The 16,602-nt window shown below is 49.7% G+C and overlaps 1 long non-coding RNA gene across 2 annotated transcripts; it reads left to right on the plus strand.

Annotated features, from left to right (window-relative positions):
• Positions 1 to 592: 592 nt before the first annotated feature.
• LOC308184945 lies at positions 593 to 16,151 on the plus strand. Of its 2 annotated transcripts, XR_013943051.1 has the most exons (7): positions 593 to 1,450; positions 2,031 to 2,134; positions 2,273 to 2,389; positions 5,932 to 6,638; positions 7,118 to 7,253; positions 10,677 to 13,242; positions 13,471 to 16,151. It is a non-coding gene; the product is annotated as an uncharacterized lncRNA (long non-coding RNA). The 2 variants fall into 2 exon arrangements; XR_013943052.1 differs by having other exon boundaries at positions 594 to 1,450; positions 10,677 to 16,151.
• The last annotated feature ends 451 nt before the right edge of the window (positions 16,152 to 16,602 follow it).

Here is a 16,602-nt window from a genome sequence, read left to right on the forward strand (position 1 = left end):
CTCATCACCGTCTGCGCGGAAGCGAATTCTCTCCCGACACCAATCAGAAGAGCGATAAAATTCCTCCTAAACTTCGCTCCCGATACTTCGAGCTCGTGCTGTCCTTTAGCTGTCATTGCAGCCGCCCTCTGTTGAGGATACGTATTCTTTTCATTCCCGTAGTCTTGATCTTCTGGAAATGTTCCTTTTTTTTTATATTTATACACATATTTCATTTGTTATCGTGGCGCGTTGCTTATGAACTAGCCCCAGAGCAATACTTTTGACGCTGTTTTAGGCTTTGATGGTATTATGTGTTGCCTGTATAGAGAGAGAAAAGCCCGTGACTTTGATTTTGAAGGATAGCAACTGTATTATCCTGACAGTACGCAAAGGTCCCGTCTCCTGTCTCTGCTTAGAGCACAGGGAATGAGCTATTTTGGAGCCTCCCAGTTTCCCCATCAGTAAATCCTGCCCTCAACGTGTTTTGTTCGCTCTGTTTTTAAGGTAATCAGATCAGAAGCAGCGTTGGAATCGAAAACAGACTCGACGGAGGAATTTTTCACGTGAGTAACGCTGCCAGCTTAGGGAGGATAAAATTTGCGAGGCTCGATCCCTTGCGCTTCGAGGCTGAGGACTCGCTGCCAGACTCGGAGATGTAAAAGTCCCCCCTTAGGGGGGCTTCTGTGCCAGACTTTTGGCAAACTTTGGGGGATTTGCTTCTATTTGTAAAGAATCCAGGATGTGACAGCGGTGAGTGCGAGACATGCAAAGGATTATTACGGCAAGCCCTGGGATCCAACTAATGGGACTCCGCATGCTTTTAATAGAATTAGTGAAAAGTGATCTATTTCCTCCAAAAATACCTTCCCTGGTGGTACATGAAGCATATTTTGCACGTTTGATTCACGCTGAGACAACACAGAGATCTGACAGAGACCTCTGATCCAGCTTTGGGGACCCCCTTACAAGGAGGGACTTGCTTAATTCTCCTACGTGAGGTGGAAGAGGGATTTCTTTTCCAGTTTCTGTTGTTGTGGGCAGGTGCAGCCTCGAATGAATCCTTTACAGCTCCTGGTACCTGAGGCTGTTTTCGGTTAAAATGCTGACCCTGCAGGACCACATAGCCGCGTTTCGTCGAGCGATGCTCCTGTGGGGGTGCCGTATGCCTACGTGGCTTTCACTGCCCGGAGGCTGTTTGTCTTCTCTTGGGTTTTCCTGGAGGTAAGGGGCACCCGCTCGCCTTCATCTGGGCGGCTCCTGCAGTTCTGAGCTGTCCCACCTGTGAGCAGCGGAGCTCTCCGAGCCAGCTGTGATTTATCTGAGTGATGCGTGTGCGCTGAATCCCTTTGGGGAGGGCAAAACCTCCTCTAGGTGTGAGCTGGCCCACCACCAGGGGGGAAGATACATTGCAGGCTTCTCACGGAAGACCCTAAGGCCTTGGATCGCCCCAATCTGAGAAGGCAGCTGGGTACGTACAAAGGCTTTGGGGAATAAATCAAATGATTTAACTGAGCGCGGGGCGACGAGGACACCGAAAAATGGCACGTTTCCTTAGGAAAAATAAAAATTTGTCCTTAAATCACGCCTTGTTAGGGGAGTGCTGCAACCTCTCGGTCTTTCATCAGTACTGGGTTTGCAGTTCGGTGTAAGCGATCGTTGCAGCATATAAATAAAATTTGTCCTCTAAAACGAACCCGATCTTTTGGGATTTATTCCTTCCCTCTCCTGTTGCGATACTTAACTGTATTTTGACCTCAAGTCACTGCCGTGTTTTTTCTCTTTTATGAGTAAATCTGAACAGAAACGGGTGCCATGCAGCCGCCAGTGGCTTTAAAATAATGTTTTATTTATTTTTTCTTCAGAATATTTGCATTAAATTAGAGCAGGGACACGTGATTTTGGTAGGGAGAGAGGGCCAAATCTCCTGCAACAAAAATCACGAACAGCCTGAGCCTAGCTGAGACCATCCGTGATCTATTTTCCCTCATAATATACTACTACAAGATTGGTTTTTTTTTAAGAAATGTGATTTTTTTTTTTTTCTACAGTTGCCTGAGGAAAATAAAAAGCCTCTCTTGGCTACCCAGCACCCTTCCTGGCTGGCGGCACAGGGGAGGACGCAGAGTTGCTATCCCCAGAGCCATTCCCAAAGGTAATTTCATTTATTCTAGTCCAAAATCGTTTAGTTTTGGCACTCTCCATCATCACTGTCTTTCATCATAAGGGTTGTAAATGGGTATATATGTATTTACGTGCATATTTAACCAAAAAAGACTTCTCTTTGGTACAGGGCGTATAAAGGTGAGGAGAACCGACCCTACAGGCTATGGGGACAGAAACCTTGAGAGCCGCGGCGATGTGACCCCGAACGCCGCCGCTCGCTGGAGCGACGCGCGGAAATTGCAGGGTAGTTTTATTTAGATATAAACATGATATTTCTGTACGGACTAAATAAGACAACCGGATAACATAATCAGTGCTGTAGAGCCCTCAATCATATTCGTTTTTACTGTGCCCAACACTTCAGCTTTCTCCATATGCCAAAAATGTTTGTATTGACAACTTATCACTGTGAAATCACAGCTGGAGGTTTTGGAAGGGGAGAGACAGATGGGGTTTTTGACCTCCGGGGAGGCAATTTGAGCTGGAAAAGAAGTACGTTAACAGAATAAATTCTGCTAAAATTATGGTTAAGTGACTAGCTACGAGTGGTGACCTTTAAATCACCATATTTAAGCTTTGAAGTCAACAAATGATTGGGATAAGTGAGGTGGCGCTGAAGGGAATGAATTATTGTTGTAGGCTGTCTGCAGACTCGGGAAGACAAAACGTTGTTGATGAGTTCATGTTTAAAACACTTTTACTCTGTCAAGCGACCACATTTTTAGGAAGACTTTTAGATCTGGGACGCGGTCCTGGGAAATGCAGTGCACGCGCGGGTAAGGCGAGGCGGCTTGAAGGGAAGGCGAGCTTGCTTTGCGTAACAGATGTGCAGAAACAGCAAAGGAAGGAGACTTAGGGATAAAAAGCATGTGATAATTAGAAGGTAAAGATCCAAGTGCGTGGCAGATGCAAGAGGAGCTAATCAGGTCTTATGGCGAATAAGCAAGAGGATTAGTTAAAAATCAGGGGAGAGAATGGTTTCATTACACAAAGCCTTTGTAAAACCTCATTTGAAATATCATGTCCAGCGCCGGGCAATGGGTTTAAAGAAGGATATTCACAACATCACCAGAGTGTAAAGGCAGCGTAACAAGGCTTATCGAGGCATTAGGAGGGCGAGCCCAGGACGAGGTTCCAGGAGTTGCCTTGGCAAGAGAGGGAAGAGAGGACTCGAGTGCATTTTGCCAGCGTTCAGAGCGGCTCAGAGCCCGAGGAAGGATTTTCCACGTGCAGGGCTGTGGCAGTGTGTGAGTTCAGCGGGTAACGAATGTCAGGACCAGCAGCAGGAGCGTTTTTTTTTTTTCTGGCTGTAATGCAGTGGTATCAAGAGCACCTTAAAGAGCATTAGGAGAAGCAGATCAGTGATCGGTTCAGCTTGTGATTAGAACAGGACAGAGAGCAGAAACTCCCACTGAAATCCGGTTTGCAAAATAATGCATTGCTTTCTCCATGGAAAATCATTAAAAAAAAAAAGTTCTCTGTATACAAAAAACTGTATATGGACCATGGTGAGCTGGCCACAACAACACACAGGAGATATTCACCTCTAGTTCCCTGTTGGCCTGGGCATCCAAGTCTGGCCACTGGTAAGAAGAAACCACAAATTAATAAATCAAAGCTCTTACTCCTCTTCCTCCTTTTTTCTATTTTTTTATATATATATCATTTTTTATTTTTTTGAAAAGAGAGATATATCTTTCTCTTTACCCCAAGGCAGAAGAAACAGAGATTAGACAGTGCGGGTATGTCACTGCTCATTCCAGTCTTAATGCGAACATATTGGCATTTTGATTACGTTTGTTCATTGTTCTTCGAGCCCTTCGTGCAACCTGATGGAATTGAGCTTGTTTATGAGGATGGCAAAGGAGGGGGGAAGAGTCATTATCATCTTTATGAGGTATTACGGTCCCACTGATCAGCAGCCTGTTCACTTCTGAGCAGTAATCAACGTGCACCTTTCATCTTTCTTGCTTTACGCTTTTACTGTGGCCTCTAGTCTGCCAGACGTGGGCATGCAAAACAGGGAACGGGCAATTAATAATTTGCATTAGCTTGCATGCCCACAGCATTTCAGGAGCGTGCATGTGCATGCATAGGGAAACCAGTGTTCCAGGGGTCTGTGGGGCACCCACCCATGCAATCTCTCATCCTTCCTATAAAAGATTGAAAGCTGAGCTTCAGTTTTGAATCCCATATGGGATAAAAGCAAAGGAAAGCCTGGCTCATTAGGAAATTCAGGAGGTGCCAGTGAACAGTTTCCAATGTGTTTTTAAGTTACCATTTGTTCCATTAGATGCCCCCCCAAAATATGCACATGCAAATACTCAGATTAATGAAAGCATTGTGGAATGGTTTGGAAAATGGTGCCTGCTGTCAAGCCAAGGCAGGGCTGGTTCAGACTACACCAAGGCTCCAGTCCAGGGGTGTGAAGGTGCTTCCCAAGCCCAGGGATTCGTGTTCTCCGGTACAAAAGAGCAAAAAGTTTTCATCTTTGGTAGGAATCCTTGCTTCTCCACTGCCAGGTAGAGGTGTGCATATAAAAATGCATACTAATGCATACAAAAATCAGAGAAAAAAAAAAAAGGGGGGAACAAAATGAAACAAAGATCGTTGAAAAGAAATCCCTCTTTCTGAAATAATGGCATTTTGAAGCTATTTTTGTTTGTTTTATGTCTGTGAATACATCACAGAGGAAGATCAGCCTGGGATGATATTCATCCTGAAATGAAAGGGGTTTGTTGCATCTCCAGCCCATGAATTAGAGCTCTTCACCCACGTGCTTTCAGGCAGGTGATGCAGCAGTCAACAGCACGCGGGCTGGATGGGCAAATCCTTTTGAAGGGCTTGTCCTCTGCTGCTGCTGCAGCAGCATTTGGAGCAGGGGCTCTTGCTTTTTCCCTTGAGTTGCTCGAGACTGTGCAACATACCGACTGCTCCTTTGTGTCAGGATCGAAGAGAAACACTTTAATGACCTGTTTCATTTTGTCCCTTGAAACGTGGATTTCTTTGCTGCGTGCAGGCTGCATCGCAAGGCTTCTTTGTGTGGTTTGGCACTGGGTGGATGGTCCTGTGCTGACCTGTGAGCTGCTGGTTTTGATGGCAGCAGCAGAGCGGTTCTCCACCAAGACTTCAGGGACTGAGGTTGCAAACCGTCCTCTCTGTCTGACCATCGTAGCATCAGGTGCTGTGTAAAGCCAAATGAACCCCTTCTTTTTCCCGTGAAGCTGCTAACGCAGTCCCTGCTGCTGTAAGGTCTGAGCAATTCACCGTCTGTAGGGACGTTATCCGTGTTAAGCGCTGTGTGAAGCAGAAAGAGCTGGCTCTCCCTGTGGCAGAGGCCCTGGTTAGTGTGACCATTTGGCTTTCTTCTCCTCACCCATGTCCATGCTCATCTGTCTTCTCCTGGAGCCGCGGCATCTCAGCCCCTGCGAGGGGCTGTGGTAGCGGAGCGCTCCAGTCAGTGGGAGCGACGCAGGAATTTATTTGTCCTGCTGGTATAGAGGAGGGTACATTTATGTCTCGCCACATCACTTTGACAAGATTGGTAGGGCAAAGAGAGCAAAAACTCCGTCCCAGGGCAGTGACTGCTTGGTTTGCAGTGTCAGAGACTAGAATAAGGCAGAGAAATTATCACCTAGCTTGGTGTCTGGGGGTGTTACTCCTAGAGTAGTTAACGCGCCCAAGTTACTGTGATGTCTTCTACTAGATTCAATATGTTAAAGTGTTACTCAACCTATTTTCTATTTAGTTTGCACTAACCTCTGGTATTAACCTTTCCTTCTTTAGCATGTGCTGGAAGAACAGAACAGACAGCGGAAGAGAGATTGGCCTGAAATTACGTGGTGTTTGCCGAGGACGTAAAGCTATTTGCAAATATCTCTGAACAAACTCGGAGTGGGTGGGGTTAGCTAATAAACGGGAACAGTCATCTCTCAAACAGTTGAATTGAACTTCTTGCTAAAAGCAGCCGCCTTTGTGAGGCGTTCGCCTTGGAGCCCCTGGGTGCCATGAGGGGACTGAGGCACCGTTTATCGGTTACCGGGTTAAAAGACGAACGTGCTAGGGTACGGAAGGCACAGCCAGTGCTACACGTGAAGGTGTGGAGCCTCTAGGGTCACGGGGAACAAAAGGGCACTGCTTAAAAGCTGCTGGAACCAGGGCAGGGCGCAGGAACAGGGGGCGGCCCGGGGAGCGGCGGGGCCGGGCCCCGAGAGGCTGACGGGGGGCGGGCGGTGCCGGGGCCTCGGCGCAGGAGAAGGCCCCGAAATGGCGGCGGCTCCTCGCTGCCCGCCAGGCAGGGGAAGGGGGGGGGGGGGTCCGGCGTGGGAGTCCGTCCTGTGTGCTGGCAGTCTCCGTGACCGCCGTTTTTGCCGTGGCCTTCCAACAAAAAGGCTGCGGCGACCCAAAGATCTGTCCAGATCCGTGGCTGTGTAGGTCTCCTGCCGCAGGGAGTGCCTGAGCCTGCTGCTGCCGGGAGAGGAGCAACAAAGCTGGTGAGGGGTCTGGGGCACAGGTCCTGTGAGGGGCGGCTGAGGGAGCTGGGGGGGTTTGGTCTGGGGAAGAAAAGGCTCAGGGGAGACCTTATTGCTCTCTGCAACTGCCTGAGAGGAAGGTGTGGGGAGCTGGGGGTCGGCCTCTTCTCACCCATAACTAGCGATAGGACCAGAGGGAATGGCCTCAAGTTGTGCCAGGGGAGGTTCAGGTTGGAAATGAGGAGACATTTCTTCTCAGAAGGAGCAGTCAGACATTGGGATGGGTTGCCCAGGGAGGCGGTGGGGTCACCGTCCCTGGGGGTGTTCAAGAAGTGCCTGGGCAAGGTGCTACGAGATACGGTTTAGTAGCTCAGTGGGTAGTATTGGTGCTAGGACGGTTGGGCTAGCTGATCTTGTGGGTCCTTCCCGACCTTGTGTTCCTGTGATTCGGACGAACCCAAATCCAGACCCAGTTCTGCTTCATTTGCTGGTTTCCTTAGGCAGACGAAGAAAACGCTAACTATTCTCACCAGCTGAAGCGAAAGCAAGCGGCTGGCCGAGGGCGCGTTATTACGTCAAGAATTCACTTACAGGACGTGCAGAAATATTGGTGAGCCGGCGACAGCCTCGAACAAGGTGATCAAAGCTCTCTTCCCAGCTCTCCTGGTGGTTTCCCATCGTTCAAGCATAATCGCAAACCCTTCAAGGTCTGATCGTGGTAACAGCTTGCGTACACTGCCAGACACTTGTTCTAACTATATTTGTCGAAGGTAGTTTTGCTACTGGCAACTCTACCTTCTTTTTTTTCTTAATTTTGAAGAGTAGATTACACAACAGTACTTTCCACCTGGAGTGCTGAAAGTTGGAAGCGCAGAGAAGTGAAACCAAACCTCTTTTTTTTTTTTGCACTCATCGGGTCTGGATAATTACAGCTCTAAAATAGATATTTCCCAGCGTTGTTTGAAAAGAAACCGTCACGCAAACTTTTGCAAGGGGAAAATTTTCATTATCCTGGAACAAAACAGTTGGAGAAAAGAGGGAAAAAAAAAAAAAAAGCGGTAATTAGTACAGAAACCTCACCAGGAAGCGTTACGCAGCCATTTACTCTCTCCTACACACCATACGCTATCACAGGGCTCCCCGTATTTGTCTTACAAACAGCACAATGGAGCGTCCTAAAAAGCAACAGAACGCTCGAAGGGCCAAACGGTAAATTTGGAGGGGCTCCAAAACTGAACCTACGCCTGTTTTCTTCCTGGCAGCTGATAAAAGTCCTCGCGGCTCTGATACCTATAATTTTTCGAAGCAAATCCCTTCCTTTCTCCTTATTTCTAAAATATCTCATTACCGGGATCCATACAGCACAAAAGTGGCGTTGCCAATATTTTTAACTAGGGGCTTCAAACAAAACCGTACGCCAGCCACCCACGACAAACCTCCCCGTACCGACAGAAGGGAGTTTGTTTCTTTTTCCCGTTTTAGACAAAAGCTTTTTCTCATTTCCAGGATCCAAGTGGGCAGGGTAATACTACCGGGCAAACAAGCATATGTTTTGCAGACTCGTTGGAAACGTTCCCACTTTGTTCCAAAAAAAAAAAAATGAGTGCGCGTTGAGGATACGAGGGAAAGTTAAACGCACCTCTAAGGAAGCTGGTAAATTCCTGTTCTGGGAAATGTTTGGGAACGGGTGCCCTTCGGTGCAATCTGTTCTGCACCCAAGGCAAAAGAAACAAATCCGTGCTTAGGAGGAGATCTGTGACCCTCCGGGCAGAGCCATCTCTGGCTCTGATGAATTAGCAATACAGCCAGACACGGATTAGCATGACCAGAGGCAGGGAAATCAGCCCAAGCTTCCTCCCAAGTTGGTGACAGGATTTTAAAAAGCGGGTTTTTCTGAAAAAAAATAAAATGGAGGAGCTCCCGGCTCCAGTAAAGACGTTGAATCATGCAGAAAGACAGACTGATTCCTGAACGTCAGATAGAAAGGAATAAACCACACCAAAACACTACCGGACAGTTTGATGCTGTTTATTTGAATGTTTTTGGCAAAAAAAAAGCAGCTTTTGCCTTATTCTGCCAGTTTTGTTTCCTGCTTGGCTTTGGCGTACATCTGTGCTGGAAGGCAGACATCAGTCTTCGTCGGCTCAGACAAGTACGTAGGGCTGAAGGGTCAAGAGTCACGGACCGGCAGGCAAAGCGAGATGAATCGAGGAGAAAAAAAAATAAATAAACGTGCAAGGTTTTAACAATGCATGCAATTAACTGCTGGGGTAATTTACCTCCGGGTATGACGGGTTCTCCATCACTCGCAGGCTTTAAATCCCGACCCGAGCAGTTGTCTGAACGATGTTGTGCGGCTCAGAATTAAATTATGTTGATGGAACAATTTGAATTTCGTTAGAGCGGGGAGTAATTATTTGTCCTTTGATGTCCTCTATGTATATATTTATATTTATATACATATATATTTATATACATATATATTTATATACACATATAATTATTTATATATATAAATATGATACCCCTAAAAGGTATTTTTTCTCAGGTCCTCAGCACGAAGTATTTGGTCCCCAGCATGGGAACCAGGTGACGGCATCGCTCCAGCGGCGTTTGTTCAAGAAACTCTAGGTGCTGAGTAAGGCTTGGGGTATTTTTTTAACCCTTTTTTCACGGGCCGAAGTATTAGGGAGGAGTAAAAAGCTTGCAGTGCTCACCCAGGTGAAGGATCTTACACAAGCCCAGGCAGGGCGCGATGGTTATTTCAGCCTGAGGTTTCCACCGACCTTTTAGGGTTTGTTTGATGCAGCCGCCTCTGGTTCCGGGAGGCTGAAATGCTTCGCTCCAGACGTTTTCCTGCTCTTCTTCACCCGCCCTCCTTCCCCAGCGTCAGCACGCCGCCGGTAACGTAAATACACGGGTACGTTACCGCCGCCGTCACGCGGGGAGGAGCGGACGCGGGAGGTTTTGACAGCCCCATCCTTCATGGTCTGAGCCGGGGAAGGCGAGGAAAACGAGGTGCCTGCCGCTCAGCCCGAATGAGCCGCGTGGGGAAAGAGAAGCTGTCCCCGCCAGTACCCGTCAGGGTGGTTGCATTCGAGACAAATCCTTTATTTCGGCTTAAATGCTCGAGTTGGGTCAGCAGCTCAGAAACCAGTTCCGTAGCCCCTGATAGTACAGCGCTTACCCTTAACAAGGGTCTAGATGCATTTTTTAAGGTACTTGCGGGACAAATGTCCTCGGGGTGTTTTTGTAGGGTCCCGAACTTTCGGAAGATCGGGGGCAAATGTATTCCCCGTGCCTGCTTTGCCTTCCGCCTGCTTCCTGCGTCGCTCGGCCGAACCGAGAGCGGCTCTGGCGCCACTTCCCTCTTCTTCTTCCCCTTTCTCTCAGCACGTTATTTCTGGCCGAATCACCGAGTTCACGATGCGAGCGGGTGGTTGGCATCCCTGGAAGAGCCCGAACGATTTCTTTTCCCCGCCTTTTAGCGCCAGAAGCCTCAGCAAAGGGGAAAAGAAGCCCTGAGGGGCGACGACTTTTTCGCTCTTCTTTCTGCCCGGCTTCGTAAGGAAAGGCCGGGAGCTGATGGTACGAAACCACAACCTGCTCACCCGTTTTAATGGCTTTTTGCTCGTGGATTATGCAATTTCCCAATCTCCTCACCGGGTGTTTTACATGGCGGGCCTCTGAACCTAGGAATTACGCACGAGCAAGGGCCGAAGGCCCCTCGCGTGCTGCCGGGCCGCACGCAGCTTTCATCGCAACGCAGAATTTCAGCGTTCTTGCTAACTTCGGCCATTTAAACCTGCTTGGGTAAGCACAAAGAGCACAAGGCGCAGAGCAAACGGCGACAGCAGGGCTGCAATTCAAATACGAGCCTAACATGAAATACTGAATGAATATTGAATGTGAAATATGAGACAAGTATGAACCAAATGTAACAGGAACCTCGTCTGCGTGCCCTGACATCACTCTGCAATGTAAACTGGAGCATGGGAGTGGGTTTGATGGGATCCCACCTTCCTGCCCCCTCTAAAACCTCTTTTGTACCCCCTGCAGGTGCTGCCGTGGCCCCAGCCCGGTCTCCGCACGTGTTCCAGCGCGGTTTGCGCGGACTGACTCAAAAAGCCGCGGTCAGTTACCCCACCAAAGGCAACAGGAGGAAGAAACTATCCCAGGCTGAAAACCTTCTCTGCGGACTCATCGGACGAGGCTGTTGTAGGTAAGCCTTTCAGACTCAAATAAATTTAACCGCAGTGACAAAGCAGCTTGTGCAGAGGTGCCCAGCGCCAAAGGGCTCTCCCCAGAGCTTTTGCAGAGGGTTTGGCATCGAACTGATGAATATTTTTACCTGTCGTCATCGTCGGGTTTGATTTGTTTGTTGACCGAGGGAATAAACTTGGTCCCGTGCCTGCGGGAGCAGGGCTGAAGCTGCTCTGCCCGACGCGGACCTTCCTTTCCTGCCCTCTTGCTTTTAAATGTCACAAAGCGCTTCACAAGATAACAACTGCCCAAGTTTTATAAGCAATGCAGCGAGGAGGCCGTGTTTCGCTGGAAGGTGAGCTGCTCCGGGCAAGGCTTCAGAAACGGGAGAGGGCTGCGTAGCTCTGAAACCGCAGGAAAAGAAACCCTCTCTTCATCTCTCGGGAAGGGAAGGTCGAAAGGCCGGCGGCTCGGGGCACGCCTGACGTTAAAGGCAGCAGAAATTAGGTTGTTAAAACAATATTCAAATGAATCTCCCGATAGTTTCGCTTTGGGGGCTGCGACCTGAAGTCGCACGGGTTTGGGCTAAAGCTCTATTAGCGGTGGGAGAAGCGCAGGGGTGAGAATTAATGGATGAAAAGGGGGCTCAAAGCACCGCACATCAATGCCACCCCGGTTTTTTGGCAGCACATCCTGTCTTCTCCCTCCTTAAGCCAGGGGCTGGGTCTCTCTGAGGTCTCCCCTTGCGAGCCGGTCTTGTGATAGCGCGGATTTGGACCCGTGCTGCTCCTTCCTCGTTAGGAATTTAAAAAGTTGTACCTTCCAAAGCAGCTTTTTTCTTCTCCTTCCCCTTCTCCGGCTCTGTGCTGCTCATTACGGAGGTGACGAATGAACTGGAGGTGACCGAGGCAGGGCCCTTCCATTGTTCCCTGACCTACCGCGTCTTTTCCCCTGCGCGGCTCCTAAAATTACAAATTACGGCTCCGCTGTGATGCTATTTCGTTTAATTGGCGCGCTCGTTTCCTGGAAAGAAGGTTGCTGAACTCTCGACGCTCTCGTGTCAAAAATCGACGGGGTCCTGCCACCGGGATGGCTTCGCGGGGCGAAAAGCCTCATCCACCGTTCCCCCGCTGCCGCCTTTCGCCGTCGCTGCGACTCGCGCCTGTCCCGAAACGCCGGAGTTAAAGGTGACGAAGCGGTGAGGGCTGCGGTTTTAACGCTCGCTTCTTTGCCAACTGCGGTCTGAAATGTCACCGAAACGGAGGATTTGTAAGCGCGGTGCTGCGCTTGGCCAGCTGAGCGGGCCGTTAGCACGGTGGGCTGTAAACTGCTTTATCACCGTGCTTTAGAAGTGCATCCTGGTGGTTTCCTCCTCTCGGGGAGGTAACGTTTTGCTTCGTAAACGTCAGCCGGGTAGATATTCGTGTTGATCAGCAGAATCAGTACTCCCTCGTGAGAAGCGCGAAGGGACCTGGCGGAGAAAAATGTGAAAACCTGTGAAAATCCCGGCGGTTTCTCTTGCGGCATCACCCTTTCCTCGTTGCCACAGGAGAGCAGAGCCAGATTTGCTCTGCACGCGTGACTTTTCCTGTAGCTCGGCAGCTTGGTGAGGGGGAGAACAACTTAAAGCCCAGCTCTCTGTTACAGCAAGCGGCCAGGTCACGTAATCCCACCTCTATCGTGCTCCTATTTCGTATAAAAATAGTCCCTGCCGTGCTCGCCTTCCCTTGACTTGGTCAGCCCGCTCTCCGTAATCTTTTTCCCATTCTGCTTTCTCTTGCCTAATGACGGGACAAAGAGGTGAAATACGGCAACTAAGAATCTGGCATGTTTATTTAAAAGTGGCATGAATTAAAACGAAGGGAAGTGTGACTGCAAAGATACCTTTAAAGTGCGTCGGCCTTGGCTAAACTCCACGCTGTAAAGCAATAAGCAATGCGTAAGCTGATGGATCGTGTTCTAATAGTTCTTACACCTTTAATAAACCGCATTAGAAGCACACGAGAGTCTGAAATAATCTTGAATTTAGGCGTCTCTGTGAATTTACTGCTACGCGGACAGCACCCGAGAGTGAAGATTATCTCCAGCTGTCCAGGTTGGTGCACAAAACCCTGGGATGTGATTCCCGAGGTTGGCCTCGTTTGCTTCGTTCAGCTTCATTTGAGTGTGTGCAAATGGATGAACGTAGCATTAAACACCTCGCCTGGATTTGTGGAAAGCTCGAAAGGCCGTTGGTTCTCCGTGGAGTGAGCGAGTCCTGGAGAAAATCTGTTAGGACGGCACCAGGTCTTACCTTTTCCTTGGCGTACGCAGGTATTCCACGGCGGGGTGACGTCTGGCGCGGGTCCACGCCTTGGGGACCTCCTCACTCTCGAAACTCCTTCCTTTCACCATCTCAGTGCCACGCTGCCAAGGGTTGCAGGTGAGATCTTCTGGGAGCTGGTGAGCTGGTTCTCAGGTGGACACGGCATCCGTAGCTGTCCAGGTGATGTCCAGGTGGTGTTTCTTGCTGGTGTTACTTTGCTCCGTGCCCCTTGGTCTTTCAAATGGGGTTAGAAATACCTCAGTGGGATCTCGAGAGCGTGGGAGCTCACGTGGGGTTATTAGCCGTGGTCTGCGTTAGCCCAGCTTTATTTTTAATATGCCGCAGCGTCTAGCCTCGCAGTCCTGCTGTATTTTGGCACGATTCGGTCCCACGGACGGAATACAATTAGCGTTTGAAAGCCTCTCGCCGGTTTTAGCGGTAAGAGCGGGATCCGTTCTGATGGCTAAAGGGCAATTTGTTACCTCGAGACATTTCAGACCTCGAGGAAAACCTTGGACGGTCTCATTCTGCTCATTATAACAGGTATTAGAATAGTTTCCCACGGAGAAAAAGGCTTGGGTGATAGCATTCAAAGGCAGCTGATTGGAAAATCTACATGATTTATAAAATACCCCCTTGCTAAAGCACGTAAGAAGTGTAATGAAAGCATAATAGTAATCATACGAAATCCGTGCGAGGGATTCCTGCTGGCACGGCGTTTTGCGAGAAAAATGAATTGGCGTGATGAAAGGAGAGCTGAGACAAAGGAGTAAGGTTTTAAAAGACAGCGCTGGGAGAACCTGGATGTTCTGGGGAGCCTGGTGTTGACTGAAGTAAAAGGGCAGCTCTCGGTTTCGGCTGGAGCTGGCAAACCGCTGAGCCAAGCTCCCCTTGGAGAGCCTGCTGCAGGCAAGGAAAATGGAGCAAACCTGGCTAGGAGCAAGCTGCTGCTCCACGGGAGGCGCTCAAACCCCTCTTTGTGTAGAAGGCAGGCTTTGGGCACTCGTTTCTGCCAATGGTGTTGCTCAGTCTTCACCACTTACAGGTTTCTAGGGACTTCAGTAGCTTTTTTAATTATTTTTCTTAATCTGTAGGTGGAGGTAGGTGATGAGAACACGTGCCGGAGAACCCACGGTAATCTAACCACGGCTGAGGCAAATTCGAGTCCGTTTGGATTTCCAAACGCTCTCGAGTAAATTTTTAACGCAATTTTGCGTTCAGATACAACTAATTGAAGAGCTGAGTTAAGTTTCTCCTGCTGGAACCGAAGGTGAAACTCCCCAGAACGTCAGTGGAGCCAGCCCTTAATTTCCGGGGCTTGTTTCAGGTAACCAAAGCCCACTGTTCCTTCAGAGCCCTCTGCAGATTCCTCACTTCCAGTCTTTGATCCCTGGCTGCCAGCACTGTGGAAATCCACCGGTTCCTGCTCCGGTCTCCGATCGGATGTGGTTTCGTCTGGAGGCTTCGCCCGAGCCCTCGCTGCTGGAGCCGCGAGCCGTGGAAAGGTGGGATCCGCATGCCTGCAGCAGCAAGAAGCTGTGGTATTTCGTGCTGCCCTGGTCCTGTAGGCTCCTACAAATCAACTTGACCTCCTCCTGAAAGCAAAACCTAACCACGGGTGGAGTTTAAATCGGTATAAAGGATCCGGCTCCCGGTGACCTGAGCTGAAGCGGGATGCGGGGCGCTCGCTGTGTGACCCGGGCAGGTCGTCCTGTCCCCCCCGTACCTCACTTCCCACTTGGATAAAACCCAGAAAAGCTGAGAGGTGTTGCCTGGGAAGCGCCGCGACGCTTGGAAACGAGCAACGACGCCGTTTGATACGCCTGCAAACACACTTTATAACCGCAACTTGACCGTGTAACATGCGTGTTCGAACAAACTGGCTGCGTACAGGCACCGCTTTTACGTACCGCCGCTCTGAAGTAAACCAAAATCGAGCAAAATGTTTTGGTTTCACCCCTCGAAAACCCATTTTACCGGGAACGCTGCATTTAGGGGCAGGGGGTGCGTCAGCATCGAGGCAGCAGGTTTCCCTCGACAGCGAGGAGGTGATCAAAAGCGAGGCTGGCGTGCAGTTGGATACAAATAATGAGCAGCACGGTAATAACAGGCCCCGAGAAATAAATAAAAGGAAACCTGCCTGTTGTCAGAAGAATTGTAGGCTCCTGGGAATTGAAATCCGCAGCCTTTTTATCGCCGCGCCGTGAGATGAAATGTCTCTTCCCTGCTTTTATTTTTTTTTTCCCCCAACTTCTTTGCTCTTGGACTGAACGCAGTTACCCCGATTTGCGTGCTGCGGGTGTGGGGGGATTGCGGCTATCGGACGGCGGCGTGTGGTGGACGGAGACAGGAGCTGCGAAGCCAAAGGGAAGCCGGAGGGACTGTAGGCAGCCCGTGCTGACCCTGAGACCTGAACCCGCTCTCATTTTCAGACTCATTTTTGGGCTAACCTCCACGGTGTAGAGGTGCGAAGCGCCCTGGGGAAGGACGCGTGCCGAGTGAGTTGAAGGCGGACGTTTTAACGAGGGAAACACTTCAACTGCGTGTGGCTTATTTCCCCCTGAGGCTGATCCTTATTATTTTTCCGTATAAAGGGAAACAGGAGGGCTGTCAGCAGCTGCGGCCGGGGTGTACGGCATCTGAAGGCAAACTTCGGCACGAAGACTGGGTTTGCTCCGCACTGGATAGCTGAAGGAAGCTGCGTCTTGACGAGAAGGGGCCTGGCTCTGCGCGGTTCTTGATCCCCGTGGGATCGTGACCTGCTTCTGCCGCCGCCACCCAGACCTCCTCGCTCCTCGCTCAGCGTGAGGAGGCGGTGTGCGCCCCACGGGTAGGGAAGGGACCAAGCTTTGATGCCGTCAGCCTCCTCCGCCAGCTTTCCCACCTCCTCCCAGCCCACCCAGTCCTTCTCCCCATAGCTCTCCTTCTCTTCTCAAACCTCCAGTGCAGGCGGTTGTGTTTCCAGAGCTGCCAGCTTTCCTGCTTTAAGTCTTCGAGTAAAAAGGCTTGATGCCTCCCCGAAGGCATTATTTTTCTTCTATTTATTTCTTTTTCCTCATTCACTCTGTCTCTAGCCACGATACCAGATCGAAAAGGGCTTTCCTGGGTATTATCCTGAGCGCTTGCTCTGTATTCCTGCGCCGTCTTACGCATCTTATCTGAAAGCTTCGCCTTTCTCCCTGTCTACTCTTCACATTTTTGAGTTGCTCATTTCCTTTTTATTGGGTTCTGAACTCCGTATGGTAAGAAAACAGGCTGTGTTGGCCGAGGAGCGGCTAACGGATACTAAGAAGTTCGTCTCTCAGATGAATATTTACAAAGACTTGGATGTGTATCACGCTGGGATATTTCTTGTTGCCCCTGGCGGGACAGGTTATGGGATTGACTTGGTTACGGGGCATTTGATAACCCTAAGAAACCACTTCCCAACAGCCGTGGAGCGTTAGGAGAAAGGAGTTAACCCTGACGCCGCGCCAC

The sequence above is a fragment of the Anser brachyrhynchus genome (genome assembly GCF_964034855.1).
Source record: "Anser brachyrhynchus genome assembly, chromosome: W".
NCBI classification, from domain to species: Eukaryota; Metazoa; Chordata; class Aves; order Anseriformes; family Anatidae; genus Anser; species Anser brachyrhynchus.